The sequence below is a fragment of the Lithobates pipiens genome, unplaced genomic scaffold, assembly GCF_037356315.1.
Source record: "Lithobates pipiens isolate NorthernLeopardFrog02 unplaced genomic scaffold, aLitPip1_a1.2 Scaffold_18, whole genome shotgun sequence".
Taxonomy (NCBI): Eukaryota; Metazoa; Chordata; class Amphibia; order Anura; family Ranidae; genus Lithobates; species Lithobates pipiens.
Genome location: NW_027507758.1, coordinates 580,864,498 through 580,890,417, shown reverse-complemented (window position 1 = coordinate 580,890,417; position 25,920 = coordinate 580,864,498). Strand labels below are relative to the sequence as shown.

Sequence of the window (25,920 nt, the reverse complement as noted above, 5' to 3'; positions counted from 1 at the left end):
TGGGAGAAGGCTGGTTTCAAAAAGCACTCACACCGCCTAGTACATTCTCGACAAGAAACACCTTGTGCCTTGATGCACTCCACGGGGCTGGAAATTGGGGGAGAGCGCTGCAAACACAAAGAGCCCATAATTGCATTGGCCGGGAATCGAACCCGGGCCTCCCGCGTGGCAGGCGAGAATTCTACCACTGAACCACCAATGCTCCACGCCGGGCCACTTGCCACCACCCTCGCTCAGCTGGTCTAGGAGAGTCCAGCTCTCGCCCACGCTTGACTTGGGATTCGCTGGTCGAAAATCAATGGAAACGCCTAGTCGTCTACATTGTGACTTTGCCACATGGACCCACTCCCCGTGGGAATCGCTGGCAAACTACATCCACATGTGGTTGTTGAGGTTGGTCAGCGACAAGAGCAGAGTGGCGCAGCGGAAGCGTGCTGGGCCCATAACCCAGAGGTCGATGGATCGAAACCATCCTCTGCTACGTTGCCTTTTTCTATGCCAATCGATATTTGCTTGCGTGCGGGCCCAAAGGCCTTTCTTTCGCACACAAAGAGAAGTTGAACCTGATTCAGGTGATTCAACGAGTCCAAAGCTCTCAGCGTAAGCATGGCACTGGCACCTTTTGCGCTAATGAAATATTGTCTCTTGGCCATGGAGGCCTGCTCGTGCTTTGTTTACTAGATTGCTTTTGTCCAACACTGCCTACGTGACTTTGGCTGAAGCCACAGTTGCCACCACAAAAACGTGGCAACGCCTTGGCACGCGTTATGAGGAGGACTCCGGCTTCCCATGTTGCTCACGGCGCTCGGTTCCAAGCTTCAACATCAAACACAAAAGCAAGGTGTCTCCTGGCAAATCAGGAAAGCTGCATTTGGAGAATGCGGGCATCGATCCCGCTACCTCTCGCATGCTAAGCGAGCGCTCTACCATTTGAGCTAATCCCCCTTTGCTTGAGGTTGTTGCTTGTGCTATGGCTGATCCCTGTCCTCTCCTGGGCTATGTGTAAACTATAGGCAGTTTTGCTAAATCCACAACTTGCTCTGGCCGCTAGACACCAGGAGAGCCACTCCCCCAAGACCTTGGACAACTGAGCCCCTTCTGAAGTATGGCCCCATGGGTTTCAATGATGTCATTGGGAGAAGGTGGTTTCAAAAAGCACTCACACCGCCTAATACATTCTCGACAAGAAACACCTTGTGCCTTGAGGCATTCCATGGGGCTGGAAATTGGGGGAGAGAGCTACAAACACCAAGAGCCCATAATTGCATTGGCCGGGAATCGAACCCGGGCCTCCCGCGTGGCAGGCGAGAATTCTACCACTGAACCACCAATGCTCCACGCCGGGCCAGGCGCCACCACCCTCGCTCAGCTGGCCTAGGAGAGTCCAGCTCTCGCCCACGCTTGACTTGGGATTCGCTTGTCGAAATCCATGAGGATGGTCAGCGACAAGAGCAGAGTGGCGCAGCGGAAGCGTGCTGGGCCCATAACCCAGAGGTCGATGGATCGAAACCATCCTCTGCTACGTTGCCTTTTCCTATGCCAATCGATATTTGCTTGCGGGCCCAAAGGCCTTTCTTTCGCACACAAAGAGAAGTTGAACCTGATTCAGGTGATTCAACGAGTCCAAAGCTCTCAGCGTAAGCATGGCACTGGCACCTTTCCCCCTAATGGAATATTGTCTCTTGGCCATGGAAGCCTGGTCGTGCTTTCTTTAATTGATTGCTTTTGTCCAATACTGCCTACGTGACTTTGGCTGAAGCCACAGATGCCACCACAAAAACGTGGCAATGCCTTGGCACATGTTATGAGGAGCACTCCGGCTTCCCATGTTGCTCACGGCGCTCGGTTCCAAGCTTCAACATCAAACACAAAAGCAAGGTGCCTCCCGTGAAACCAGGAAAGCTGCGTTTGGAGAATGCGGGCATCGATCCCGCTACCTCTCGCATGCAAAGCGAGCGCTCTGCCACTTGAGCTAATCCCCCTTTGCTCGAGTGTGTTGCTTGCGCTATGGCTGATCCCTGTCCTCTCCTGGGCTATGTGTAAAATATAGTCAGTTTTGCGAAATCCACAACCTGCTCTGGCCGCTAGACACCAGGAGAGCCACCCGCTTTCCTAGCGTAGAAGGTTTGCACCCCCCTTTTTTTTCCCTCCTACGACCTTTGACAACTGAGCCCCTTCAGAGGTATGGCCCCATGGGTTTCAATGATGTAATTGGGAGAAGGCTGGTTTCAAAAAGCACTCACACCGCCTAGTACATTCTCGACAAGAAACACCTTGTGCCTTGATGCACTCCACGGGGCTGGAAATTGGGGGAGAGCGCTGCAAACACAAAGAGCCCATAATTGCATTGGCCGGGAATCGAACCCGGGCCTCCCGCGTGGCAGGCGAGAATTCTACCACTGAACCACCAATGCTCCACGCCGGGCCACTTGCCACCACCCTCGCTCAGCTGGTCTAGGAGAGTCCAGCTCTCGCCCACGCTTGACTTGGGATTCGCTGGTCGAAAATCAATGGAAACGCCTAGTCGTCTACATTGTGACTTTGCCACATGGACCCACTCCCCGTGGGAATCGCTGGCAAACTACATCCACATGTGGTTGTTGAGGTTGGTCAGCGACAAGAGCAGAGTGGCGCAGCGGAAGCGTGCTGGGCCCATAACCCAGAGGTCGATGGATCGAAACCATCCTCTGCTACGTTGCCCTTTCCTATGCCAATCGATATTTGCTTGCGTGCGGGCCCAAAGGCCTTTCTTTCGCACACAAAGAGAAGTTGAACCTGATTCAGGTGATTCAACGAGTCCAAAGCTCTCAGCGTAAGCATGGCACTGGCACCTTTTGCGCTAATGAAATATTGTCTCTTGGCCATGGAGGCCTGCTCGTGCTTTGTTTACTAGATTGCTTTTGTCCAACACTGCCTACGTGACTTTGGCTGAAGCCACAGTTGCCACCACAAAAACGTGGCAACGCCTTGGCACGCGTTATGAGGAGGACTCCGGCTTCCCATGTTGCTCACGGCGCTCGGTTCCAAGCTTCAACATCAAACACAAAAGCAAGGTGTCTCCTGGCAAATCAGGAAAGCTGCATTTGGAGAATGCGGGCATCGATCCCGCTACCTCTCGCATGCTAAGCGAGCGCTCTACCATTTGAGCTAATCCCCCTTTGCTTGAGGTTGTTGCTTGTGCTATGGCTGATCCCTGTCCTCTCCTGGGCTATGTGTAAACTATAGGCAGTTTTGCTAAATCCACAACTTGCTCTGGCCGCTAGACACCAGGAGAGCCACTCCCCCAAGACCTTGGACAACTGAGCCCCTTCTGAAGTATGGCCCCATGGGTTTCAATGATGTCATTGGGAGAAGGTGGTTTCAAAAAGCACTCACACCGCCTAATACATTCTCGACAAGAAACACCTTGTGCCTTGAGGCATTCCATGGGGCTGGAAATTGGGGGAGAGAGCTACAAACACCAAGAGCCCATAAATGCATTGGCCGGGAATCGAACCCGGGCCTCCCGCGTGGCAGGCGAGAATTCTACCACTGAACCACCAATGCTCCACGCCGGGCCAGGCGCCACCACCCTCGCTCAGCTGGCCTAGGAGAGTCCAGCTCTCGCCCACGCTTGACTTGGGATTCGCTTGTCGAAATCCATGAGGATGGTCAGCGACAAGAGCAGAGTGGCGCAGCGGAAGCGTGCTGGGCCCATAACCCAGAGGTCGATGGATCGAAACCATCCTCTGCTACGTTGCCTTTTCCTATGCCAATCGATATTTGCTTGCGGGCCCAAAGGCCTTTCTTTCGCACACAAAGAGAAGTTGAACCTGATTCAGGTGATTCAACGAGTCCAAAGCTCTCAGCGTAAGCATGGCACTGGCACCTTTCCCCCTAATGGAATATTGTCTCTTGGCCATGGAAGCCTGGTCGTGCTTTCTTTAATTGATTGCTTTTGTCCAATACTGCCTACGTGACTTTGGCTGAAGCCACAGATGCCACCACAAAAACGTGGCAATGCCTTGGCACATGTTATGAGGAGCACTCCGGCTTCCCATGTTGCTCACGGCGCTCGGTTCCAAGCTTCAACATCAAACACAAAAGCAAGGTGCCTCCCGTGAAACCAGGAAAGCTGCGTTTGGAGAATGCGGGCATCGATCCCGCTACCTCTCGCATGCAAAGCGAGCGCTCTGCCACTTGAGCTAATCCCCCTTTGCTCGAGTGTGTTGCTTGCGCTATGGCTGATCCCTGTCCTCTCCTGGGCTATGTGTAAAATATAGTCAGTTTTGCGAAATCCACAACCTGCTCTGGCTGCTAGACACCAGGAGAGCCACCCGCTTTCCTAGCGTAGAAGGTTTGCACCCCCCTTTTTTTTCCCTCCTACGACCTTTGACAACTGAGCCCCTTCAGAGGTATGGCCCCATGGGTTTCAATGATGTAATTGGGAGAAGGCTGGTTTCAAAAAGCACTCACACCGCCTAGTACATTCTCGACAAGAAACACCTTGTGCCTTGATGCACTCCACGGGGCTGGAAATTGGGGGAGAGCGCTGCAAACACAAAGAGCCCATAATTGCATTGGCCGGGAATCGAACCCGGGCCTCCCGCGTGGCAGGCGAGAATTCTACCACTGAACCACCAATGCTCCACGCCGGGCCACTTGCCACCACCCTCGCTCAGCTGGTCTAGGAGAGTCCAGCTCTCGCCCACGCTTGACTTGGGATTCGCTGGTCGAAAATCAATGGAAACGCCTAGTCGTCTACATTGTGACTTTGCCACATGGACCCACTCCCCGTGGGAATCGCTGGCAAACTACATCCACATGTGGTTGTTGAGGTTGGTCAGCGACAAGAGCAGAGTGGCGCAGCGGAAGCGTGCTGGGCCCATAACCCAGAGGTCGATGGATCGAAACCATCCTCTGCTACGTTGCCCTTTCCTATGCCAATCGATATTTGCTTGCGTGCGGGCCCAAAGGCCTTTCTTTCGCACACAAAGAGAAGTTGAACCTGATTCAGGTGATTCAACGAGTCCAAAGCTCTCAGCGTAAGCATGGCACTGGCACCTTTTGCGCTAATGAAATATTGTCTCTTGGCCATGGAGGCCTGCTCGTGCTTTGTTTACTAGATTGCTTTTGTCCAACACTGCCTACGTGACTTTGGCTGAAGCCACAGTTGCCACCACAAAAACGTGGCAACGCCTTGGCACGCGTTATGAGGAGGACTCCGGCTTCCCATGTTGCTCACGGCGCTCGGTTCCAAGCTTCAACATCAAACACAAAAGCAAGGTGTCTCCTGGCAAATCAGGAAAGCTGCATTTGGAGAATGCGGGCATCGATCCCGCTACCTCTCGCATGCTAAGCGAGCGCTCTACCATTTGAGCTAATCCCCCTTTGCTTGAGGTTGTTGCTTGTGCTATGGCTGATCCCTGTCCTCTCCTGGGCTATGTGTAAACTATAGGCAGTTTTGCTAAATCCACAACTTGCTCTGGCCGCTAGACACCAGGAGAGCCACTCCCCCAAGACCTTGGACAAATGAGCCCCTTCTGAAGTATGGCCCCATGGGTTTCAATGATGTCATTGGGAGAAGGTGGTTTCAAAAAGCACTCACACCGCCTAATACATTCTCGACAAGAAACACCTTGTGCCTTGAGGCATTCCATGGGGCTGGAAATTGGGGGAGAGAGCTACAAACACCAAGAGCCCATAATTGCATTGGCCGGGAATCGAACCCGGGCCTCCCGCGTGGCAGGCGAGAATTCTACCACTGAACCACCAATGCTCCACGCCGGGCCAGGCGCCACCACCCTCGCTCAGCTGGCCTAGGAGAGTCCAGCTCTCGCCCACGCTTGACTTGGGATTCGCTTGTCGAAATCCATGAGGATGGCCAGCGACAAGAGCAGAGTGGCGCAGCGGAAGCGTGCTGGGCCCATAACCCAGAGGTCGATGGATCGAAACCATCCTCTGCTACGTTGCCTTTTCCTATGCCAATCGATATTTGCTTGCGGGCCCAAAGGCCTTTCTTTCGCACACAAAGAGAAGTTGAACCTGATTCAGGTGATTCAACGAGTCCAAAGCTCTCAGCGTAAGCATGGCACTGGCACCTTTCCCCCTAATGGAATATTGTCTCTTGGCCATGGAAGCCTGGTCGTGCTTTCTTTAATTGATTGCTTTTGTCCAATACTGCCTACGTGACTTTGGCTGAAGCCACAGATGCCACCACAAAAACGTGGCAATGCCTTGGCACATGTTATGAGGAGCACTCCGGCTTCCCATGTTGCTCACGGCGCTCGGTTCCAAGCTTCAACATCAAACACAAAAGCAAGGTGCCTCCCGTGAAACCAGGAAAGCTGCGTTTGGAGAATGCGGGCATCGATCCCGCTACCTCTCGCATGCAAAGCGAGCGCTCTGCCACTTGAGCTAATCCCCCTTTGCTCGAGTGTGTTGCTTGCGCTATGGCTGATCCCTGTCCTCTCCTGGGCTATGTGTAAAATATAGTCAGTTTTGCGAAATCCACAACCTGCTCTGGCCGCTAGACACCAGGAGAGCCACCCGCTTTCCTAGCGTAGAAGGTTTGCACCCCCCTTTTTTTTCCCTCCTACGACCTTTGACAACTGAGCCCCTTCAGAGGTATGGCCCCATGGGTTTCAATGATGTAATTGGGAGAAGGCTGGTTTCAAAAAGCACTCACACCGCCTAGTACATTCTCGACAAGAAACACCTTGTGCCTTGATGCACTCCACGGGGCTGGAAATTGGGGGAGAGCGCTGCAAACACAAAGAGCCCATAATTGCATTGGCCGGGAATCGAACCCGGGCCTCCCGCGTGGCAGGCGAGAATTCTACCACTGAACCACCAATGCTCCACGCCGGGCCACTTGCCACCACCCTCGCTCAGCTGGTCTAGGAGAGTCCAGCTCTCGCCCACGCTTGACTTGGGATTCGCTGGTCGAAAATCAATGGAAACGCCTAGTCGTCTACATTGTGACTTTGCCACATGGACCCACTCCCCGTGGGAATCGCTGGCAAACTACATCCACATGTGGTTGTTGAGGTTGGTCAGCGACAAGAGCAGAGTGGCGCAGCGGAAGCGTGCTGGGCCCATAACCCAGAGGTCGATGGATCGAAACCATCCTCTGCTACGTTGCCTTTTTCTATGCCAATCGATATTTGCTTGCGTGCGGGCCCAAAGGCCTTTCTTTCGCACACAAAGAGAAGTTGAACCTGATTCAGGTGATTCAACGAGTCCAAAGCTCTCAGCGTAAGCATGGCACTGGCACCTTTTGCGCTAATGAAATATTGTCTCTTGGCCATGGAGGCCTGCTCGTGCTTTGTTTACTAGATTGCTTTTGTCCAACACTGCCTACGTGACTTTGGCTGAAGCCACAGTTGCCACCACAAAAACGTGGCAACGCCTTGGCACGCGTTATGAGGAGGACTCTGGCTTCCCATGTTGCTCACGGCGCTCGGTTCCAAGCTTCAACATCAAACACAAAAGCAAGGTGTCTCCTGGCAAATCAGGAAAGCTGCATTTGGAGAATGCGGGCATCGATCCCGCTACCTCTCGCATGCTAAGCGAGCGCTCTACCATTTGAGCTAATCCCCCTTTGCTTGAGGTTGTTGCTTGTGCTATGGCTGATCCCTGTCCTCTCCTGGGCTATGTGTAAACTATAGGCAGTTTTGCTAAATCCACAACTTGCTCTGGCCGCTAGACACCAGGAGAGCCACTCCCCCAAGACCTTGGACAACTGAGCCCCTTCTGAAGTATGGCCCCATGGGTTTCAATGATGTCATTGGGAGAAGGTGGTTTCAAAAAGCACTCACACCGCCTAATACATTCTCGACAAGAAACACCTTGTGCCTTGAGGCATTCCATGGGGCTGGAAATTGGGGGAGAGAGCTACAAACACCAAGAGCCCATAATTGCATTGGCCGGGAATCGAACCCGGGCCTCCCGCGTGGCAGGCGAGAATTCTACCACTGAACCACCAATGCTCCACGCCGGGCCAGGCGCCACCACCCTCGCTCAGCTGGCCTAGGAGAGTCCAGCTCTCGCCCACGCTTGACTTGGGATTCGCTTGTCGAAATCCATGAGGATGGTCAGCGACAAGAGCAGAGTGGCGCAGCGGAAGCGTGCTGGGCCCATAACCCAGAGGTCGATGGATCGAAACCATCCTCTGCTACGTTGCCTTTTCCTATGCCAATCGATATTTGCTTGCGGGCCCAAAGGCCTTTCTTTCGCACACAAAGAGAAGTTGAACCTGATTCAGGTGATTCAACGAGTCCAAAGCTCTCAGCGTAAGCATGGCACTGGCACCTTTCCCCCTAATGGAATATTGTCTCTTGGCCATGGAAGCCTGGTCGTGCTTTCTTTAATTGATTGCTTTTGTCCAATACTGCCTACGTGACTTTGGCTGAAGCCACAGATGCCACCACAAAAACGTGGCAATGCCTTGGCACATGTTATGAGGAGCACTCCGGCTTCCCATGTTGCTCACGGCGCTCGGTTCCAAGCTTCAACATCAAACACAAAAGCAAGGTGCCTCCCGTGAAACCAGGAAAGCTGCGTTTGGAGAATGCGGGCATCGATCCCGCTACCTCTCGCATGCAAAGCGAGCGCTCTGCCACTTGAGCTAATCCCCCTTTGCTCGAGTGTGTTGCTTGCGCTATGGCTGATCCCTGTCCTCTCCTGCGCTATGTGTAAAATATAGTCAGTTTTGCGAAATCCACAACCTGCTCTGGCCGCTAGACACCAGGAGAGCCACCCGCTTTCCTAGCGTAGAAGGTTTGCACCCCCCTTTTTTTTCCCTCCTACGACCTTTGACAACTGAGCCCCTTCAGAGGTATGGCCCCATGGGTTTCAATGATGTAATTGGGAGAAGGCTGGTTTCAAAAAGCACTCACACCGCCTAGTACATTCTCGACAAGAAACACCTTGTGCCTTGATGCACTCCACGGGGCTGGAAATTGGGGGAGAGCGCTGCAAACACAAAGAGCCCATAATTGCATTGGCCGGGAATCGAACCCGGGCCTCCCGCGTGGCAGGCGAGAATTCTACCACTGAACCACCAATGCTCCACGCCGGGCCACTTGCCACCACCCTCGCTCAGCTGGTCTAGGAGAGTCCAGCTCTCGCCCACGCTTGACTTGGGATTCGCTGGTCGAAAATCAATGGAAACGCCTAGTCGTCTACATTGTGACTTTGCCACATGGACCCACTCCCCGTGGGAATCGCTGGCAAACTACATCCACATGTGGTTGTTGAGGTTGGTCAGCGACAAGAGCAGAGTGGCGCAGCGGAAGCGTGCTGGGCCCATAACCCAGAGGTCGATGGATCGAAACCATCCTCTGCTACGTTGCCCTTTCCTATGCCAATCGATATTTGCTTGCGTGCGGGCCCAAAGGCCTTTCTTTCGCACACAAAGAGAAGTTGAACCTGATTCAGGTGATTCAACGAGTCCAAAGCTCTCAGCGTAAGCATGGCACTGGCACCTTTTGCGCTAATGAAATATTGTCTCTTGGCCATGGAGGCCTGCTCGTGCTTTGTTTACTAGATTGCTTTTGTCCAACACTGCCTACGTGACTTTGGCTGAAGCCACAGTTGCCACCACAAAAACGTGGCAACGCCTTGGCACGCGTTATGAGGAGGACTCCGGCTTCCCATGTTGCTCACGGCGCTCGGTTCCAAGCTTCAACATCAAACACAAAAGCAAGGTGTCTCCTGGCAAATCAGGAAAGCTGCATTTGGAGAATGCGGGCATCGATCCCGCTACCTCTCGCATGCTAAGCAAGCGCTCTACCATTTGAGCTAATCCCCCTTTGCTTGAGGTTGTTGCTTGTGCTATGGCTGATCCCTGTCCTCTCCTGGGCTATGTGTAAACTATAGGCAGTTTTGCTAAATCCACAACTTGCTCTGGCCGCTAGACACCAGGAGAGCCACTCCCCCAAGACCTTGGACAACTGAGCCCCTTCTGAAGTATGGCCCCATGGGTTTCAATGATGTCATTGGGAGAAGGTGGTTTCAAAAAGCACTCACACCGCCTAATACATTCTCGACAAGAAACACCTTGTGCCTTGAGGCATTCCATGGGGCTGGAAATTGGGGGAGAGAGCTACAAACACCAAGAGCCCATAATTGCATTGGCCGGGAATCGAACCCGGGCCTCCCGCGTGGCAGGCGAGAATTCTACCACTGAACCACCAATGCTCCATGCCGGGCCAGGCGCCACCACCCTCGCTCAGCTGGCCTAGGAGAGTCCAGCTCTCGCCCACGCTTGACTTGGGATTCGCTTGTCGAAATCCATGAGGATGGTCAGCGACAAGAGCAGAGTGGCGCAGCGGAAGCGTGCTGGGCCCATAACCCAGAGGTCGATGGATCGAAACCATCCTCTGCTACGTTGCCTTTTCCTATGCCAATCGATATTTGCTTGCGGGCCCAAAGGCCTTTCTTTCGCACACAAAGAGAAGTTGAACCTGATTCAGGTGATTCAACGAGTCCAAAGCTCTCAGCGTAAGCATGGCACTGGCACCTTTCCCCCTAATGGAATATTGTCTCTTGGCCATGGAAGCCTGGTCGTGCTTTCTTTAATTGATTGCTTTTGTCCAATACTGCCTACGTGACTTTGGCTGAAGCCACAGATGCCACCACAAAAACGTGGCAATGCCTTGGCACATGTTATGAGGAGCACTCCGGCTTCCCATGTTGCTCACGGCGCTCGGTTCCAAGCTTCAACATCAAACACAAAAGCAAGGTGCCTCCCGTGAAACCAGGAAAGCTGCGTTTGGAGAATGCGGGCATCGATCCCGCTACCTCTCGCATGCAAAGCGAGCGCTCTGCCACTTGAGCTAATCCCCCTTTGCTCGAGTGTGTTGCTTGCGCTATGGCTGATCCCTGTCCTCTCCTGGGCTATGTGTAAAATATAGTCAGTTTTGCGAAATCCACAACCTGCTCTGGCCGCTAGACACCAGGAGAGCCACCCGCTTTCCTAGCGTAGAAGGTTTGCACCCCCCTTTTTTTTCCCTCCTACGACCTTTGACAACTGAGCCCCTTCAGAGGTATGGCCCCATGGGTTTCAATGATGTAATTGGGAGAAGGCTGGTTTCAAAAAGCACTCACACCGCCTAGTACATTCTCGACAAGAAACACCTTGTGCCTTGATGCACTCCACGGGGCTGGAAATTGGGGGAGAGCGCTGCAAACACAAAGAGCCCATAATTGCATTGGCCGGGAATCGAACCCGGGCCTCCCGCGTGGCAGGCGAGAATTCTACCACTGAACCACCAATGCTCCACGCCGGGCCACTTGCCACCACCCTCGCTCAGCTGGTCTAGGAGAGTCCAGCTCTCGCCCACGCTTGACTTGGGATTCGCTGGTCGAAAATCAATGGAAACGCCTAGTCGTCTACATTGTGACTTTGCCACATGGACCCACTCCCCGTGGGAATCGCTGGCAAACTACATCCACATGTGGTTGTTGAGGTTGGTCAGCGACAAGAGCAGAGTGGCGCAGCGGAAGCGTGCTGGGCCCATAACCCAGAGGTCGATGGATCGAAACCATCCTCTGCTACGTTGCCTTTTTCTATGCCAATCGATATTTGCTTGCGTGCGGGCCCAAAGGCCTTTCTTTCGCACACAAAGAGAAGTTGAACCTGATTCAGGTGATTCAACGAGTCCAAAGCTCTCAGCGTAAGCATGGCACTGGCACCTTTTGCGCTAATGAAATATTGTCTCTTGGCCATGGAGGCCTGCTCGTGCTTTGTTTACTAGATTGCTTTTGTCCAACACTGCCTACGTGACTTTGGCTGAAGCCACAGTTGCCACCACAAAAACGTGGCAACGCCTTGGCACGCGTTATGAGGAGGACTCCGGCTTCCCATGTTGCTCACGGCGCTCGGTTCCAAGCTTCAACATCAAACACAAAAGCAAGGTGTCTCCTGGCAAATCAGGAAAGCTGCATTTGGAGAATGCGGGCATCGATCCCGCTACCTCTCGCATGCTAAGCGAGCGCTCTACCATTTGAGCTAATCCCCCTTTGCTTGAGGTTGTTGCTTGTGCTATGGCTGATCCCTGTCCTCTCCTGGGCTATGTGTAAACTATAGGCAGTTTTGCTAAATCCACAACTTGCTCTGGCCGCTAGACACCAGGAGAGCCACTCCCCCAAGACCTTGGACAACTGAGCCCCTTCTGAAGTATGGCCCCATGGGTTTCAATGATGTCATTGGGAGAAGGTGGTTTCAAAAAGCACTCACACCGCCTAATACATTCTCGACAAGAAACACCTTGTGCCTTGAGGCATTCCATGGGGCTGGAAATTGGGGGAGAGAGCTACAAACACCAAGAGCCCATAATTGCATTGGCCGGGAATCGAACCCGGGCCTCCCGCGTGGCAGGCGAGAATTCTACCACTGAACCACCAATGCTCCACGCCGGGCCAGGCGCCACCACCCTCGCTCAGCTGGCCTAGGAGAGTCCAGCTCTCGCCCACGCTTGACTTGGGATTCGCTTGTCGAAATCCATGAGGATGGTCAGCGACAAGAGCAGAGTGGCGCAGCGGAAGCGTGCTGGGCCCATAACCCAGAGGTCGATGGATCGAAACCATCCTCTGCTACGTTGCCTTTTCCTATGCCAATCGATATTTGCTTGCGGGCCCAAAGGCCTTTCTTTCGCACACAAAGAGAAGTTGAACCTGATTCAGGTGATTCAACGAGTCCAAAGCTCTCAGCGTAAGCATGGCACTGGCACCTTTCCCCCTAATGGAATATTGTCTCTTGGCCATGGAAGCCTGGTCGTGCTTTCTTTAATTGATTGCTTTTGTCCAATACTGCCTACGTGACTTTGGCTGAAGCCACAGATGCCACCACAAAAACGTGGCAATGCCTTGGCACATGTTATGAGGAGCACTCCGGCTTCCCATGTTGCTCACGGCGCTCGGTTCCAAGCTTCAACATCAAACACAAAAGCAAGGTGCCTCCCGTGAAACCAGGAAAGCTGCGTTTGGAGAATGCGGGCATCGATCCCGCTACCTCTCGCATGCAAAGCGAGCGCTCTGCCACTTGAGCTAATCCCCCTTTGCTCGAGTGTGTCGCTTGCGCTATGGCTGATCCCTGTCCTCTCCTGGGCTATGTGTAAAATATAGTCAGTTTTGCGAAATCCACAACCTGCTCTGGCCGCTAGACACCAGGAGAGCCACCCGCTTTCCTAGCGTAGAAGGTTTGCACCCCCCTTTTTTTTCCCTCCTACGACCTTTGACAACTGAGCCCCTTCAGAGGTATGGCCCCATGGGTTTCAATGATGTAATTGGGAGAAGGCTGGTTTCAAAAAGCACTCACACCGCCTAGTACATTCTCGACAAGAAACACCTTGTGCCTTGATGCACTCCACGGGGCTGGAAATTGGGGGAGAGCGCTGCAAACACAAAGAGCCCATAATTGCATTGGCCGGGAATCGAACCCGGGCCTCCCGCGTGGCAGGCGAGAATTCTACCACTGAACCACCAATGCTCCACGCCGGGCCACTTGCCACCACCCTCGCTCAGCTGGTCTAGGAGAGTCCAGCTCTAGCCCACGCTTGACTTGGGATTCGCTGGTCGAAAATCAATGGAAACGCCTAGTCGTCTACATTGTGACTTTGCCACATGGACCCACTCCCCGTGGGAATCGCTGGCAAACTACATCCACATGTGGTTGTTGAGGTTGGTCAGCGACAAGAGCAGAGTGGCGCAGCGGAAGCGTGCTGGGCCCATAACCCAGAGGTCGATGGATCGAAACCATCCTCTGCTACGTTGCCCTTTCCTATGCCAATCGATATTTGCTTGCGTGCGGGCCCAAAGGCCTTTCTTTCGCACACAAAGAGAAGTTGAACCTGATTCAGGTGATTCAACGAGTCCAAAGCTCTCAGCGTAAGCATGGCACTGGCACCTTTTGCGCTAATGAAATATTGTCTCTTGGCCATGGAGGCCTGCTCGTGCTTTGTTTACTAGATTGCTTTTGTCCAACACTGCCTACGTGACTTTGGCTGAAGCCACAGTTGCCACCACAAAAACGTGGCAACGCCTTGGCACGCGTTATGAGGAGGACTCCGGCTTCCCATGTTGCTCACGGCGCTCGGTTCCAAGCTTCAACATCAAACACAAAAGCAAGGTGTCTCCTGGCAAATCAGGAAAGCTGCATTTGGAGAATGCGGGCATCGATCCCGCTACCTCTCGCATGCTAAGCGAGCGCTCTACCATTTGAGCTAATCCCCCTTTGCTTGAGGTTGTTGCTTGTGCTATGGCTGATCCCTGTCCTCTCCTGGGCTATGTGTAAACTATAGGCAGTTTTGCTAAATCCACAACTTGCTCTGGCCGCTAGACACCAGGAGAGCCACTCCCCCAAGACCTTGGACAACTGAGCCCCTTCTGAAGTATGGCCCCATGGGTTTCAATGATGTCATTGGGAGAAGGTGGTTTCAAAAAGCACTCACACCGCCTAATACATTCTCGACAAGAAACACCTTGTGCCTTGAGGCATTCCATGGGGCTGGAAATTGGGGGAGAGAGCTACAAACACCAAGAGCCCATAATTGCATTGGCCGGGAATCGAACCCGGGCCTCCCGCGTGGCAGGCGAGAATTCTACCACTGAACCACCAATGCTCCACGCCGGGCCAGGCGCCACCACCCTCGCTCAGCTGGCCTAGGAGAGTCCAGCTCTCGCCCACGCTTGACTTGGGATTCGCTTGTCGAAATCCATGAGGATGGCCAGCGACAAGAGCAGAGTGGCGCAGCGGAAGCGTGCTGGGCCCATAACCCAGAGGTCGATGGATCGAAACCATCCTCTGCTACGTTGCCTTTTCCTATGCCAATCGATATTTGCTTGCGGGCCCAAAGGCCTTTCTTTCGCACACAAAGAGAAGTTGAACCTGATTCAGGTGATTCAACGAGTCCAAAGCTCTCAGCGTAAGCATGGCACTGGCACCTTTCCCCCTAATGGAATATTGTCTCTTGGCCATGGAAGCCTGGTCGTGCTTTCTTTAATTGATTGCTTTTGTCCAATACTGCCTACGTGACTTTGGCTGAAGCCACAGATGCCACCACAAAAACGTGGCAATGCCTTGGCACATGTTATGAGGAGCACTCCGGCTTCCCATGTTGCTCACGGCGCTCGGTTCCAAGCTTCAACATCAAACACAAAAGCAAGGTGCCTCCCGTGAAACCAGGAAAGCTGCGTTTGGAGAATGCGGGCATCGATCCCGCTACCTCTCGCATGCAAAGCGAGCGCTCTGCCACTTGAGCTAATCCCCCTTTGCTCGAGTGTGTTGCTTGCGCTATGGCTGATCCCTGTCCTCTCCTGGGCTATGTGTAAAATATAGTCAGTTTTGCGAAATCCACAACCTGCTCTGGCCGCTAGACACCAGGAGAGCCACCCGCTTTCCTAGCGTAGAAGGTTTGCACCCCCCTTTTTTTTCCCTCCTACGACCTTTGACAACTGAGCCCCTTCAGAGGTATGGCCCCATGGGTTTCAATGATGTAATTGGGAGAAGGCTGGTTTCAAAAAGCACTCACACCGCCTAGTACATTCTCGACAAGAAACACCTTGTGCCTTGATGCACTCCACGGGGCTGGAAATTGGGGGAGAGCGCTGCAAACACAAAGAGCCCATAATTGCATTGGCCGGGAATCGAACCCGGGCCTCCCGCGTGGCAGGCGAGAATTCTACCACTGAACCACCAATGCTCCACGCCGGGCCACTTGCCACTACCCTCGCTCAGCTGGTCTAGGAGAGTCCAGCTCTCGCCCACGCTTGACTTGGGATTCGCTGGTCGAAAATCAATGGAAACGCCTAGTCGTCTACATTGTGACTTTGCCACATGGACCCACTCCCCGTGGGAATCGCTGGCAAACTACATCCACATGTGGTTGTTGAGGTTGGTCAGCGACAAGAGCAGAGTGGCGCAGCGGAAGCGTGCTGGGCCCATAACCCAGAGGTCGATGGATCGAAACCATCCTCTGCTACGTTGCCCTTTCCTATGCCAATCGATATTTGCTTGCGTGCGGGCCCAAAGGCCTTTCTTTCCCACACAAAGAGAAGTTGAACCTGATTCAGGTGATTCAACGAGTCCAAAGCTCTCAGCGTAAGCATGGCACTGGCACCTTTTGCGCTAATGAAATATTGTCTCTTGGCCATGGAGGCCTGCTCGTGCTTTGTTTACTAGATTGCTTTTGTCCAACACTGCCTACGTGACTTTGGCTGAAGCCACAGTTGCCACCACAAAAACGTGGCAACGCCTTGGCACGCGTTATGAGGAGGACTCCGGCTTCCCATGTTGCTCACGGCGCTCGGTTCCAAGCTTCAACATCAAACACAAAAGCAAGGTGTCTCCTGGCAAATCAGGAAAGCTGCATTTGGAGAATGCGGGCATCGATCCCGCTACCTCTCGCATGCTAAGCGAGCGCTCTACCATTTGAGCTAATCCCCCTTTGCTTGAGGTTGTTGCTTGTGCTATGGCTGATCCCTGTCCTCTCCTGGGCTATGTGTAAACTATAGGCAGTTTTGCTAAATCCACAACTTGCTCTGGCCGCTAGACACCAGGAGAGCCACTCCCCCAAGACCTTGGACAACTGAGCCCCTTCTGAAGTATGGCCCCATGGGTTTCAATGATGTCATTGGGAGAAGGTGGTTTCAAAAAGCACTCACACCGCCTAATACATTCTCGACAAGAAACACCTTGTGCCTTGAGGCATTCCATGGGGCTGGAAATTGGGGGAGAGAGCTACAAACACCAAGAGCCCATAATTGCATTGGCCGGGAATCGAACCCGGGCCTCCCGCGTGGCAGGCGAGAATTCTACCACTGAACCACCAATGCTCCACGCCGGGCCAGGCGCCACCACCCTCGCTCAGCTGGCCTAGGAGAGTCCAGCTCTCGCCCACGCTTGACTTGGGATTCGCTTGTCGAAATCCATGAGGATGGCCAGCGACAAGAGCAGAGTGGCGCAGCGGAAGCGTGCTGGGCCCATAACCCAGAGGTCGATGGATCGAAACCATCCTCTGCTACGTTGCCTTTTCCTATGCCAATCGATATTTGCTTGCGGGCCCAAAGGCCTTTCTTTCGCACACAAAGAGAAGTTGAACCTGATTCAGGTGATTCAACGAGTCCAAAGCTCTCAGCGTAAGCATGGCACTGGCACCTTTCCCCCTAATGGAATATTGTCTCTTGGCCATGGAAGCCTGGTCGTGCTTTCTTTAATTGATTGCTTTTGTCCAATACTGCCTACGTGACTTTGGCTGAAGCCACAGATGCCACCACAAAAACGTGGCAATGCCTTGGCACATGTTATGAGGAGCACTCCGGCTTCCCATGTTGCTCACGGCGCTCGGTTCCAAGCTTCAACATCAAACACAAAAGCAAGGTGCCTCCCGTGAAACCAGGAAAGCTGCGTTTGGAGAATGCGGGCATCGATCCCGCTACCTCTCGCATGCAAAGCGAGCGCTCTGCCACTTGAGCTAATCCCCTTTGCTCGAGTGTGTTGCTTGCGCTATGGCTGATCCCTGTCCTCTCCTGGGCTATGTGTAAAATATAGTCAGTTTTGCGAAATCCACAACCTGCTCTGGCCGCTAGACACCAGGAGAGCCACCCGCTTTCCTAGCGTAGAAGGTTTGCACCCCCCTTTTTTTTCCCTCCTACGACCTTTGACAACTGAGCCCCTTCAGAGGTATGGCCCCATGGGTTTCAATGATGTAATTGGGAGAAGGCTGGTTTCAAAAAGCACTCACACCGCCTAGTACATTCTCGACAAGAAACACCTTGTGCCTTGATGCACTCCACGGGGCTGGAAATTGGGGGAGAGCGCTGCAAACACAAAGAGCCCATAATTGCATTGGCCGGGAATCGAACCCGGGCCTCCCGCGTGGCAGGCGAGAATTCTACCACTGAACCACCAATGCTCCACGCCGGGCCACTTGCCACCACCCTCGCTCAGCTGGTCTAGGAGAGTCCAGCTCTCGCCCACGCTTGACTTGGGATTCGCTGGTCGAAAATCAATGGAAACGCCTAGTCGTCTACATTGTGACTTTGCCACATGGACCCACTCCCCGTGGGAATCGCTGGCAAACTACATCCACATGTGGTTGTTGAGGTTGGTCAGCGACAAGAGCAGAGTGGCGCAGCGGAAGCGTGCTGGGCCCATAACCCAGAGGTCGATGGATCGAAACCATCCTCTGCTACGTTGCCCTTTCCTATGCCAATCGATATTTGCTTGCGTGCGGGCCCAAAGGCCTTTCTTTCGCACACAAAGAGAAGTTGAACCTGATTCAGGTGATTCAACGAGTCCAAAGCTCTCAGCGTAAGCATGGCACTGGCACCTTTTGCGCTAATGAAATATTGTCTCTTGGCCATGGAGGCCTGCTCGTGCTTTGTTTACTAGATTGCTTTTGTCCAACACTGCCTACGTGACTTTGGCTGAAGCCACAGTTGCCACCACAAAAACGTGGCAACGCCTTGGCACGCGTTATGAGGAGGACTCCGGCTTCCCATGTTGCTCACGGCGCTCGGTTCCAAGCTTCAACATCAAACACAAAAGCAAGGTGTCTCCTGGCAAATCAGGAAAGCTGCATTTGGAGAATGCGGGCATCGATCCCGCTACCTCTCGCATGCTAAGCGAGCGCTCTACCATTTGAGCTAATCCCCCTTTGCTTGAGGTTGTTGCTTGTGCTATGGCTGATCCCTGTCCTCTCCTGGGCTATGTGTAAACTATAGGCAGTTTTGCTAAATCCACAACTTGCTCTGGCCGCTAGACACCAGGAGAGCCACTCCCCCAAGACCTTGGACAACTGAGCCCCTTCTGAAGTATGGCCCCATGGGTTTCAATGATGTCATTGGGAGAAGGTGGTTTCAAAAAGCACTCACACCGCCTAATACATTCTCGACAAGAAACACCTTGTGCCTTGAGGCATTCCATGGGGCTGGAAATTGGGGGAGAGAGCTACAAACACCAAGAGCCCATAATTGCATTGGCTGGGAATCGAACCCGGGCCTCCCGCGTGGCAGGCGAGAATTCTACCACTGAACCACCAATGCTCCACGCCGGGCCAGGCGCCACCACCCTCGCTCAGCTGGCCTAGGAGAGTCCAGCTCTCGCCCACGCTTGACTTGGGATTCGCTTGTCGAAATCCATGAGGATGGTCAGCGACAAGAGCAGAGTGGCGCAGCGGAAGCGTGCTGGGCCCATAACCCAGAGGTCGATGGATCGAAACCATCCTCTGCTACGTTGCCTTTTCCTATGCCAATCGATATTTGCTTGCGGGCCCAAAGGCCTTTCTTTCGCACACAAAGAGAAGTTGAACCTGATTCAGGTGATTCAACGAGTCCAAAGCTCTCAGCGTAAGCATGGCACTGGCACCTTTCCCCCTAATGGAATATTGTCTCTTGGCCATGGAAGCCTGGTCGTGCTTTCTTTAATTGATTGCTTTTGTCCAATACTGCCTACGTGACTTTGGCTGAAGCCACAGATGCCACCACAAAAACGTGGCAATGCCTTGGCACATGTTATGAGGAGCACTCCGGCTTCCCATGTTGCTCACGGCGCTCGGTTCCAAGCTTCAACATCAAACACAAAAGCAAGGTGCCTCCCGTGAAACCAGGAAAGCTGCGTTTGGAGAATGCGGGCATCGATCCCGCTACCTCTCGCATGCAAAGCGAGCGCTCTGCCACTTGAGCTAATCCCCCTTTGCTCGAGTGTGTTGCTTGCGCTATGGCTGATCCCTGTCCTCTCCTGGGCTATGTGTAAAATATAGTCAGTTTTGCGAAATCCACAACCTGCTCTGGCCGCTAGACACCAGGAGAGCCACCCGCTTTCCTAGCGTAGAAGGTTTGCACCCCCCTTTTTTTTCCCTCCTACGACCTTTGACAACTGAGCCCCTTCAGAGGTATGGCCCCATGGGTTTCAATGATGTAATTGGGAGAAGGCTGGTTTCAAAAAGCACTCACACCGCCTAGTACATTCTCGACAAGAAACACCTTGTGCCTTGATGCACTCCACGGGGCTGGAAATTGGGGGAGAGCGCTGCAAACACAAAGAGCCCATAATTGCATTGGCCGGGAATCGAACCCGGGCCTCCCGCGTGGCAGGCGAGAATTCTACCACTGAACCACCAATGCTCCACACCGGGCCACTTGCCACCACCCTCGCTCAGCTGGTCTAGGAGAGTCCAGCTCTCGCCCACGCTTGACTTGGGATTCGCTGGTCGAAAATCAATGGAAACGCCTAGTCGTCTACATTGTGACTTTGCCACATGGACCCACTCCCCGTGGGAATCGCTGGCAAACTACATCCACATGTGGTTGTTGAGGTTGGTCAGCGACAAGAGCAGAGTGGCGCAGCGGAAGCGTGCTGGGCCCATAACCCAGAGGTCGATGGATCGAAACCATCCTCTGCTACGTTGCCCTTTCCTATGCCAATCGATATTTGCTTGCGTGCGGGCCCAAAGGCCTTTCTTTCGCACACAAAGAGAAGTTGAACCTGATTCAGGTGATTCAACGAGTCCAAAGCTCTCAGCGTAAGCATGGCACTGGCACCTTTTGCGCTAATGAAATATTGTCTCTTGGCCATGGAGGCCTGCTCGTGCTTTGTTTACTAGATTGCTTTTGTCCAACACTGCCTACGTGACTTTGGCTGAAGCCACAGTTGCCACCACAAAAACGTGGCAACGCCTTGGCACGCGTTATGAGGAGGACTCCGGCTTCCCATGTTGCTCACGGCGCTCGGTTCCAAGCTTCAACATCAAACACAAAAGCAAGGTGTCTCCTGGCAAATCAGGAAAGCTGCATTTGGAGAATGCGGGCATCGATCCCGCTACCTCTCGCATGCTAAGCGAGCGCTCTACCATTTGAGCTAATCCCCCTTTGCTTGAGGTTGTTGCTTGTGCTATGGCTGATCCCTGTCCTCTCCTGGGCTATGTGTAAACTATAGGCAGTTTTGCTAAATCCACAACTTGCTCTGGCCGCTAGACACCAGGAGAGCCACTCCCCCAAGACCTTGGACAACTGAGCCCCTTCTGAAGTATGGCCCCATGGGTTTCAATGATGTCATTGGGAGAAGGTGGTTTCAAAAAGCACTCACACCGCCTAATACATTCTCGACAAGAAACACCTTGTGCCTTGAGGCATTCCATGGGGCTGGAAATTGGGGGAGAGAGCTACAAACACCAAGAGCCCATAATTGCATTGGCCAGGAATCGAACCCGGGCCTCCCGCGTGGCAGGCGAGAATTCTACCACTGAACCACCAATGCTCCACGCCGGGCCAGGCGCCACCACCCTCGCTCAGCTGGCCTAGGAGAGTCCAGCTCTCGCCCACGCTTGACTTGGGATTCGCTTGTCGAAATCCATGAGGATGGCCAGCGACAAGAGCAGAGTGGCGCAGCGGAAGCGTGCTGGGCCCATAACCCAGAGGTCGATGGATCGAAACCATCCTCTGCTACGTTGCCTTTTCCTATGCCAATCGATATTTGCTTGCGGGCCCAAAGGCCTTTCTTTCGCACACAAAGAGAAGTTGAACCTGATTCAGGTGATTCAACGAGTCCAAAGCTCTCAGCGTAAGCATGGCACTGGCACCTTTCCCCCTAATGGAATATTGTCTCTTGGCCATGGAAGCCTGGTCGTGCTTTCTTTAATTGATTGCTTTTGTCCAATACTGCCTACGTGACTTTGGCTGAAGCCACAGATGCCACCACAAAAACGTGGCAATGCCTTGGCACATGTTATGAGGAGCACTCCGGCTTCCCATGTTGCTCACGGCGCTCGGTTCCAAGCTTCAACATCAAACACAAAAGCAAGGTGCCTCCCGTGAAACCAGGAAAGCTGCGTTTGGAGAATGCGGGCATCGATCCCGCTACCTCTCGCATGCAAAGCGAGCGCTCTGCCACTTGAGCTAATCCCCCTTTGCTCGAGTGTGTTGCTTGCGCTATGGCTGATCCCTGTCCTCTCCTGGGCTATGTGTAAAATATAGTCAGTTTTGCGAAATCCACAACCTGCTCTGGCCGCTAGACACCAGGAGAGCCACCCGCTTTCCTAGCGTAGAAGGTTTGCACCCCCCTTTTTTTTCCCTCCTACGACCTTTGACAACTGAGCCCCTTCAGAGGTATGGCCCCATGGGTTTCAATGATGTAATTGGGAGAAGGCTGGTTTCAAAAAGCACTCACACCGCCTAGTACATTCTCGACAAGAAACACCTTGTGCCTTGATGCACTCCACGGGGCTGGAAATTGGGGGAGAGCGCTGCAAACACAAAGAGCCCATAATTGCATTGGCCGGGAATCGAACCCGGGCCTCCCGCGTGGCAGGCGAGAATTCTACCACTGAACCACCAATGCTCCACGCCGGGCCACTTGCCACCACCCTCGCTCAGCTGGTCTAGGAGAGTCCAGCTCTCGCCCACGCTTGACTTGGGATTCGCTGGTCGAAAATCAATGGAAACGCCTAGTCGTCTACATTGTGACTTTGCCACATGGACCCACTCCCCGTGGGAATCGCTGGCAAACTACATCCACATGTGGTTGTTGAGGTTGGTCAGCGACAAGAGCAGAGTGGCGCAGCGGAAGCGTGCTGGGCCCATAACCCAGAGGTCGATGGATCGAAACCATCCTCTGCTACGTTGCCCTTTCCTATGCCAATCGATATTTGCTTGCGTGCGGGCCCAAAGGCCTTTCTTTCGCACACAAAGAGAAGTTGAACCTGATTCAGGTGATTCAACGAGTCCAAAGCTCTCAGCGTAAGCATGGCACTGGCACCTTTTGCGCTAATGAAATATTGTCTCTTGGCCATGGAGGCCTGCTCGTGCTTTGTTTACTAGATTGCTTTTGTCCAACACTGCCTACGTGACTTTGGCTGAAGCCACAGTTGCCACCACAAAAACGTGGCAACGCCTTGGCACGCGTTATGAGGAGGACTCCGGCTTCCCATGTTGCTCACGGCGCTCGGTTCCAAGCTTCAACATCAAACACAAAAGCAAGGTGTCTCCTGGCAAATCAGGAAAGCTGCATTTGGAGAATGCGGGCATCGATCCTGCTACCTCTCGCATGCTAAGCGAGCGCTCTACCATTTGAGCTAATCCCCCTTTGCTTGAGGTTGTTGCTTGTGCTATGGCTGATCCCTGTCCTCTCCTGGGCTATGTGTAAACTATAGGCAGTTTTGCTAAATCCACAACTTGCTCTGGCCGCTAGACACCAGGAGAGCCACTCCCCCAAGACCTTGGACAACTGAGCCCCTTCTGAAGTATGGCCCCATGGGTTTCAATGATGTCATTGGGAGAAGGTGGTTTCAAAAAGCACTCACACCGCCTAATACATTCTCGACAAGAAACACCTTGTGCCTTGAGGCATTCCATGGGGCTGGAAATTGGGGGAGAGAGCTACAAACACCAAGAGCCCATAATTGCATTGGCCGGGAATCGAACCCGGGCCTCCCGCGTGGCAGGCGAGAATTCTACCACTGAACCACCAATGCTCCACGCCGGGCCGGGCCAGGCGCCACCACCCTCGCTCAGCTGGCCTAGGAGAGTCCAGCTCTCGCCCACGCTTGACTTGGGATTCGCTTGTCGAAATCCATGAGGATGGCCAGCGACAAGAGCAGAGTGGCGCAGCGGAAGCGTGCTGGGCCCATAACCCAGAGGTCGATGGATCGAAACCATCCTCTGCTACGTTGCCTTTTCCTATGCCAATCGATATTTGCTTGCGGGCCCAAAGGCCTTTCTTTCGCACACAAAGAGAAGTTGAACCTGATTCAGGTGATTCAACGAGTCCAAAGCTCTCAGCGTAAGCATGGCACTGGCACCTTTCCCCCTAATGGAATATTGTCTCTTGGCCATGGAAGCCTGGTCGTGCTTTCTTTAATTGATTGCTTTTGTCCAATACTGCCTACGTGACTTTGGCTGAAGCCACAGATGCCACCACAAAAACGTGGCAATGCCTTGGCACATGTTATGAGGAGCACTCCGGCTTCCCATGTTGCTCACGGCGCTCGGTTCCAAGCTTCAACATCAAACACAAAAGCAAGGTGCCTCCCGTGAAACCAGGAAAGCTGCGTTTGGAGAATGCGGGCATCGATCCCGCTACCTCTCGCATGCAAAGCGAGCGCTCTGCCACTTGAGCTAATCCCCCTTTGCTCGAGTGTGTTGCTTGCGCTATGGCTGATCCCTGTCCTCTCCTGGGCTATGTGTAAAATATAGTCAGTTTTGCGAAATCCACAACCTGCTCTGGCCGCTAGACACCAGGAGAGCCACCCGCTTTCCTAGCGTAGAAGGTTTGCACCCCCCTTTTTTTTCCCTCCTACGACCTTTGACAACTGAGCCCCTTCAGAGGTATGGCCCCATGGGTTTCAATGATGTAATTGGGAGAAGGCTGGTTTCAAAAAGCACTCACACCGCCTAGTACATTCTCGACAAGAAACACCTTGTGCCTTGATGCACTCCACGGGGCTGGAAATTGGGGGAGAGCGCTGCAAACACAAAGAGCCCATAATTGCATTGGCCGGGAATCGAACCCGGGCCTCCCGCGTGGCAGGCGAGAATTCTACCACTGAACCACCAATGCTCCACGCCGGGCCACTTGCCACCACCCTCGCTCAGCTGGTCTAGGAGAGTCCAGCTCTCGCCCACGCTTGACTTGGGATTCGCTGGTCGAAAATCAATGGAAACGCCTAGTCGTCTACATTGTGACTTTGCCACATGGACCCACTCCCCGTGGGAATCGCTGGCAAACTACATCCACATGTGGTTGTTGAGGTTGGTCAGCGACAAGAGCAGAGTGGCGCAGCGGAAGCGTGCTGGGCCCATAACCCAGAGGTCGATGGATCGAAACCATCCTCTGCTACGTTGCCTTTTTCTATGCCAATCGATATTTGCTTGCGTGCGGGCCCAAAGGCCTTTCTTTCGCACACAAAGAGAAGTTGAACCTGATTCAGGTGATTCAACGAGTCCAAAGCTCTCAGCGTAAGCATGGCACTGGCACCTTTTGCGCTAATGAAATATTGTCTCTTGGCCATGGAGGCCTGCTCGTGCTTTGTTTACTAGATTGCTTTTGTCCAACACTGCCTACGTGACTTTGGCTGAAGCCACAGTTGCCACCACAAAAACGTGGCAACGCCTTGGCACGCGTTATGAGGAGGACTCCGGCTTCCCATGTTGCTCACGGCGCTCGGTTCCAAGCTTCAACATCAAACACAAAAGCAAGGTGTCTCCTGGCAAATCAGGAAAGCTGCATTTGGAGAATGCGGGCATCGATCCCGCTACCTCTCGCATGCTAAGCGAGCGCTCTACCATTTGAGCTAATCCCCCTTTGCTTGAGGTTGTTGCTTGTGCTATGGCTGATCCCTGTCCTCTCCTGGGCTATGTGTAAACTATAGGCAGTTTTGCTAAATCCACAACTTGCTCTGGCCGCTAGACACCAGGAGAGCCACTCCCCCAAGACCTTGGACAACTGAGCCCCTTCTGAAGTATGGCCCCATGGGTTTCAATGATGTCATTGGGAGAAGGTGGTTTCAAAAAGCACTCACACCGCCTAATACATTCTCGACAAGAAACACCTTGTGCCTTGAGGCATTCCATGGGGCTGGAAATTGGGGGAGAGAGCTACAAACACCAAGAGCCCATAATTGCATTGGCCGGGAATCGAACCCGGGCCTCCCACGTGGCAGGCGAGAATTCTACCACTGAACCACCAATGCTCCACGCCGGGCCAGGCGCCACCACCCTCGCTCAGCTGGCCTAGGAGAGTCCAGCTCTCGCCCACGCTTGACTTGGGATTCGCTTGTCGAAATCCATGAGGATGGCCAGCGACAAGAGCAGAGTGGCGCAGCGGAAGCGTGCTGGGCCCATAACCCAGAGGTCGATGGATCGAAACCATCCTCTGCTACGTTGCCTTTTCCTATGCCAATCGATATTTGCTTGCGGGCCCAAAGGCCTTTCTTTCGCACA

At 53.4% G+C, this 25,920-nt stretch overlaps 41 non-coding genes across 41 annotated transcripts; all 41 read right to left on the bottom strand.

Moving 5' to 3' along the window:
* Positions 1 to 131: 131 nt before the first annotated feature.
* On the bottom strand, positions 132 to 202 carry TRNAG-GCC (transfer RNA glycine (anticodon GCC)). Its single transcript has one exon. It is a non-coding gene; the product is annotated as a tRNA-Gly (tRNA).
* A 670-nt stretch (positions 203 to 872) lies between these two features.
* TRNAA-AGC (transfer RNA alanine (anticodon AGC)) lies at positions 873 to 945 on the bottom strand. The gene has a single exon. It is a non-coding gene; the product is annotated as a tRNA-Ala (tRNA).
* Positions 946 to 1,263: 318 nt separating this feature from the next.
* Positions 1,264 to 1,334, bottom strand: TRNAG-GCC (transfer RNA glycine (anticodon GCC)). The gene has a single exon. It is a non-coding gene; the product is annotated as a tRNA-Gly (tRNA).
* A 575-nt stretch (positions 1,335 to 1,909) lies between these two features.
* TRNAA-UGC (transfer RNA alanine (anticodon UGC)) lies at positions 1,910 to 1,982 on the bottom strand. Its single transcript has one exon. It is a non-coding gene; the product is annotated as a tRNA-Ala (tRNA).
* Positions 1,983 to 2,343: 361 nt separating this feature from the next.
* Positions 2,344 to 2,414, bottom strand: TRNAG-GCC (transfer RNA glycine (anticodon GCC)). Its single transcript has one exon. It is a non-coding gene; the product is annotated as a tRNA-Gly (tRNA).
* Positions 2,415 to 3,084: 670 nt separating this feature from the next.
* On the bottom strand, positions 3,085 to 3,157 carry TRNAA-AGC (transfer RNA alanine (anticodon AGC)). Its single transcript has one exon. It is a non-coding gene; the product is annotated as a tRNA-Ala (tRNA).
* A 318-nt stretch (positions 3,158 to 3,475) lies between these two features.
* On the bottom strand, positions 3,476 to 3,546 carry TRNAG-GCC (transfer RNA glycine (anticodon GCC)). Its single transcript has one exon. It is a non-coding gene; the product is annotated as a tRNA-Gly (tRNA).
* A 575-nt stretch (positions 3,547 to 4,121) lies between these two features.
* Positions 4,122 to 4,194, bottom strand: TRNAA-UGC (transfer RNA alanine (anticodon UGC)). Its single transcript has one exon. It is a non-coding gene; the product is annotated as a tRNA-Ala (tRNA).
* A 361-nt stretch (positions 4,195 to 4,555) lies between these two features.
* TRNAG-GCC (transfer RNA glycine (anticodon GCC)) lies at positions 4,556 to 4,626 on the bottom strand. Its single transcript has one exon. It is a non-coding gene; the product is annotated as a tRNA-Gly (tRNA).
* Positions 4,627 to 5,296: 670 nt separating this feature from the next.
* Positions 5,297 to 5,369, bottom strand: TRNAA-AGC (transfer RNA alanine (anticodon AGC)). The gene has a single exon. It is a non-coding gene; the product is annotated as a tRNA-Ala (tRNA).
* A 318-nt stretch (positions 5,370 to 5,687) lies between these two features.
* TRNAG-GCC (transfer RNA glycine (anticodon GCC)) lies at positions 5,688 to 5,758 on the bottom strand. The gene has a single exon. It is a non-coding gene; the product is annotated as a tRNA-Gly (tRNA).
* A 575-nt stretch (positions 5,759 to 6,333) lies between these two features.
* Positions 6,334 to 6,406, bottom strand: TRNAA-UGC (transfer RNA alanine (anticodon UGC)). The gene has a single exon. It is a non-coding gene; the product is annotated as a tRNA-Ala (tRNA).
* Positions 6,407 to 6,767: 361 nt separating this feature from the next.
* Positions 6,768 to 6,838, bottom strand: TRNAG-GCC (transfer RNA glycine (anticodon GCC)). Its single transcript has one exon. It is a non-coding gene; the product is annotated as a tRNA-Gly (tRNA).
* Positions 6,839 to 7,508: 670 nt separating this feature from the next.
* Positions 7,509 to 7,581, bottom strand: TRNAA-AGC (transfer RNA alanine (anticodon AGC)). Its single transcript has one exon. It is a non-coding gene; the product is annotated as a tRNA-Ala (tRNA).
* A 318-nt stretch (positions 7,582 to 7,899) lies between these two features.
* TRNAG-GCC (transfer RNA glycine (anticodon GCC)) lies at positions 7,900 to 7,970 on the bottom strand. Its single transcript has one exon. It is a non-coding gene; the product is annotated as a tRNA-Gly (tRNA).
* Positions 7,971 to 8,545: 575 nt separating this feature from the next.
* TRNAA-UGC (transfer RNA alanine (anticodon UGC)) lies at positions 8,546 to 8,618 on the bottom strand. Its single transcript has one exon. It is a non-coding gene; the product is annotated as a tRNA-Ala (tRNA).
* A 361-nt stretch (positions 8,619 to 8,979) lies between these two features.
* Positions 8,980 to 9,050, bottom strand: TRNAG-GCC (transfer RNA glycine (anticodon GCC)). Its single transcript has one exon. It is a non-coding gene; the product is annotated as a tRNA-Gly (tRNA).
* Positions 9,051 to 10,111: 1,061 nt separating this feature from the next.
* Positions 10,112 to 10,182, bottom strand: TRNAG-GCC (transfer RNA glycine (anticodon GCC)). The gene has a single exon. It is a non-coding gene; the product is annotated as a tRNA-Gly (tRNA).
* Positions 10,183 to 10,757: 575 nt separating this feature from the next.
* TRNAA-UGC (transfer RNA alanine (anticodon UGC)) lies at positions 10,758 to 10,830 on the bottom strand. The gene has a single exon. It is a non-coding gene; the product is annotated as a tRNA-Ala (tRNA).
* A 361-nt stretch (positions 10,831 to 11,191) lies between these two features.
* TRNAG-GCC (transfer RNA glycine (anticodon GCC)) lies at positions 11,192 to 11,262 on the bottom strand. Its single transcript has one exon. It is a non-coding gene; the product is annotated as a tRNA-Gly (tRNA).
* A 670-nt stretch (positions 11,263 to 11,932) lies between these two features.
* Positions 11,933 to 12,005, bottom strand: TRNAA-AGC (transfer RNA alanine (anticodon AGC)). Its single transcript has one exon. It is a non-coding gene; the product is annotated as a tRNA-Ala (tRNA).
* A 318-nt stretch (positions 12,006 to 12,323) lies between these two features.
* On the bottom strand, positions 12,324 to 12,394 carry TRNAG-GCC (transfer RNA glycine (anticodon GCC)). The gene has a single exon. It is a non-coding gene; the product is annotated as a tRNA-Gly (tRNA).
* A 575-nt stretch (positions 12,395 to 12,969) lies between these two features.
* TRNAA-UGC (transfer RNA alanine (anticodon UGC)) lies at positions 12,970 to 13,042 on the bottom strand. The gene has a single exon. It is a non-coding gene; the product is annotated as a tRNA-Ala (tRNA).
* A 361-nt stretch (positions 13,043 to 13,403) lies between these two features.
* On the bottom strand, positions 13,404 to 13,474 carry TRNAG-GCC (transfer RNA glycine (anticodon GCC)). Its single transcript has one exon. It is a non-coding gene; the product is annotated as a tRNA-Gly (tRNA).
* A 670-nt stretch (positions 13,475 to 14,144) lies between these two features.
* Positions 14,145 to 14,217, bottom strand: TRNAA-AGC (transfer RNA alanine (anticodon AGC)). The gene has a single exon. It is a non-coding gene; the product is annotated as a tRNA-Ala (tRNA).
* Positions 14,218 to 14,535: 318 nt separating this feature from the next.
* TRNAG-GCC (transfer RNA glycine (anticodon GCC)) lies at positions 14,536 to 14,606 on the bottom strand. Its single transcript has one exon. It is a non-coding gene; the product is annotated as a tRNA-Gly (tRNA).
* Positions 14,607 to 15,181: 575 nt separating this feature from the next.
* On the bottom strand, positions 15,182 to 15,254 carry TRNAA-UGC (transfer RNA alanine (anticodon UGC)). Its single transcript has one exon. It is a non-coding gene; the product is annotated as a tRNA-Ala (tRNA).
* Positions 15,255 to 15,615: 361 nt separating this feature from the next.
* Positions 15,616 to 15,686, bottom strand: TRNAG-GCC (transfer RNA glycine (anticodon GCC)). The gene has a single exon. It is a non-coding gene; the product is annotated as a tRNA-Gly (tRNA).
* A 670-nt stretch (positions 15,687 to 16,356) lies between these two features.
* On the bottom strand, positions 16,357 to 16,429 carry TRNAA-AGC (transfer RNA alanine (anticodon AGC)). The gene has a single exon. It is a non-coding gene; the product is annotated as a tRNA-Ala (tRNA).
* Positions 16,430 to 16,747: 318 nt separating this feature from the next.
* TRNAG-GCC (transfer RNA glycine (anticodon GCC)) lies at positions 16,748 to 16,818 on the bottom strand. Its single transcript has one exon. It is a non-coding gene; the product is annotated as a tRNA-Gly (tRNA).
* Positions 16,819 to 17,826: 1,008 nt separating this feature from the next.
* TRNAG-GCC (transfer RNA glycine (anticodon GCC)) lies at positions 17,827 to 17,897 on the bottom strand. Its single transcript has one exon. It is a non-coding gene; the product is annotated as a tRNA-Gly (tRNA).
* A 670-nt stretch (positions 17,898 to 18,567) lies between these two features.
* TRNAA-AGC (transfer RNA alanine (anticodon AGC)) lies at positions 18,568 to 18,640 on the bottom strand. Its single transcript has one exon. It is a non-coding gene; the product is annotated as a tRNA-Ala (tRNA).
* Positions 18,641 to 19,604: 964 nt separating this feature from the next.
* On the bottom strand, positions 19,605 to 19,677 carry TRNAA-UGC (transfer RNA alanine (anticodon UGC)). The gene has a single exon. It is a non-coding gene; the product is annotated as a tRNA-Ala (tRNA).
* Positions 19,678 to 20,038: 361 nt separating this feature from the next.
* On the bottom strand, positions 20,039 to 20,109 carry TRNAG-GCC (transfer RNA glycine (anticodon GCC)). The gene has a single exon. It is a non-coding gene; the product is annotated as a tRNA-Gly (tRNA).
* Positions 20,110 to 20,779: 670 nt separating this feature from the next.
* On the bottom strand, positions 20,780 to 20,852 carry TRNAA-AGC (transfer RNA alanine (anticodon AGC)). The gene has a single exon. It is a non-coding gene; the product is annotated as a tRNA-Ala (tRNA).
* A 964-nt stretch (positions 20,853 to 21,816) lies between these two features.
* On the bottom strand, positions 21,817 to 21,889 carry TRNAA-UGC (transfer RNA alanine (anticodon UGC)). Its single transcript has one exon. It is a non-coding gene; the product is annotated as a tRNA-Ala (tRNA).
* Positions 21,890 to 22,250: 361 nt separating this feature from the next.
* Positions 22,251 to 22,321, bottom strand: TRNAG-GCC (transfer RNA glycine (anticodon GCC)). Its single transcript has one exon. It is a non-coding gene; the product is annotated as a tRNA-Gly (tRNA).
* Positions 22,322 to 23,382: 1,061 nt separating this feature from the next.
* TRNAG-GCC (transfer RNA glycine (anticodon GCC)) lies at positions 23,383 to 23,453 on the bottom strand. Its single transcript has one exon. It is a non-coding gene; the product is annotated as a tRNA-Gly (tRNA).
* Positions 23,454 to 24,033: 580 nt separating this feature from the next.
* Positions 24,034 to 24,106, bottom strand: TRNAA-UGC (transfer RNA alanine (anticodon UGC)). Its single transcript has one exon. It is a non-coding gene; the product is annotated as a tRNA-Ala (tRNA).
* A 361-nt stretch (positions 24,107 to 24,467) lies between these two features.
* TRNAG-GCC (transfer RNA glycine (anticodon GCC)) lies at positions 24,468 to 24,538 on the bottom strand. The gene has a single exon. It is a non-coding gene; the product is annotated as a tRNA-Gly (tRNA).
* Positions 24,539 to 25,208: 670 nt separating this feature from the next.
* TRNAA-AGC (transfer RNA alanine (anticodon AGC)) lies at positions 25,209 to 25,281 on the bottom strand. Its single transcript has one exon. It is a non-coding gene; the product is annotated as a tRNA-Ala (tRNA).
* Between the last annotated feature and the right edge of the window lie 639 nt (positions 25,282 to 25,920).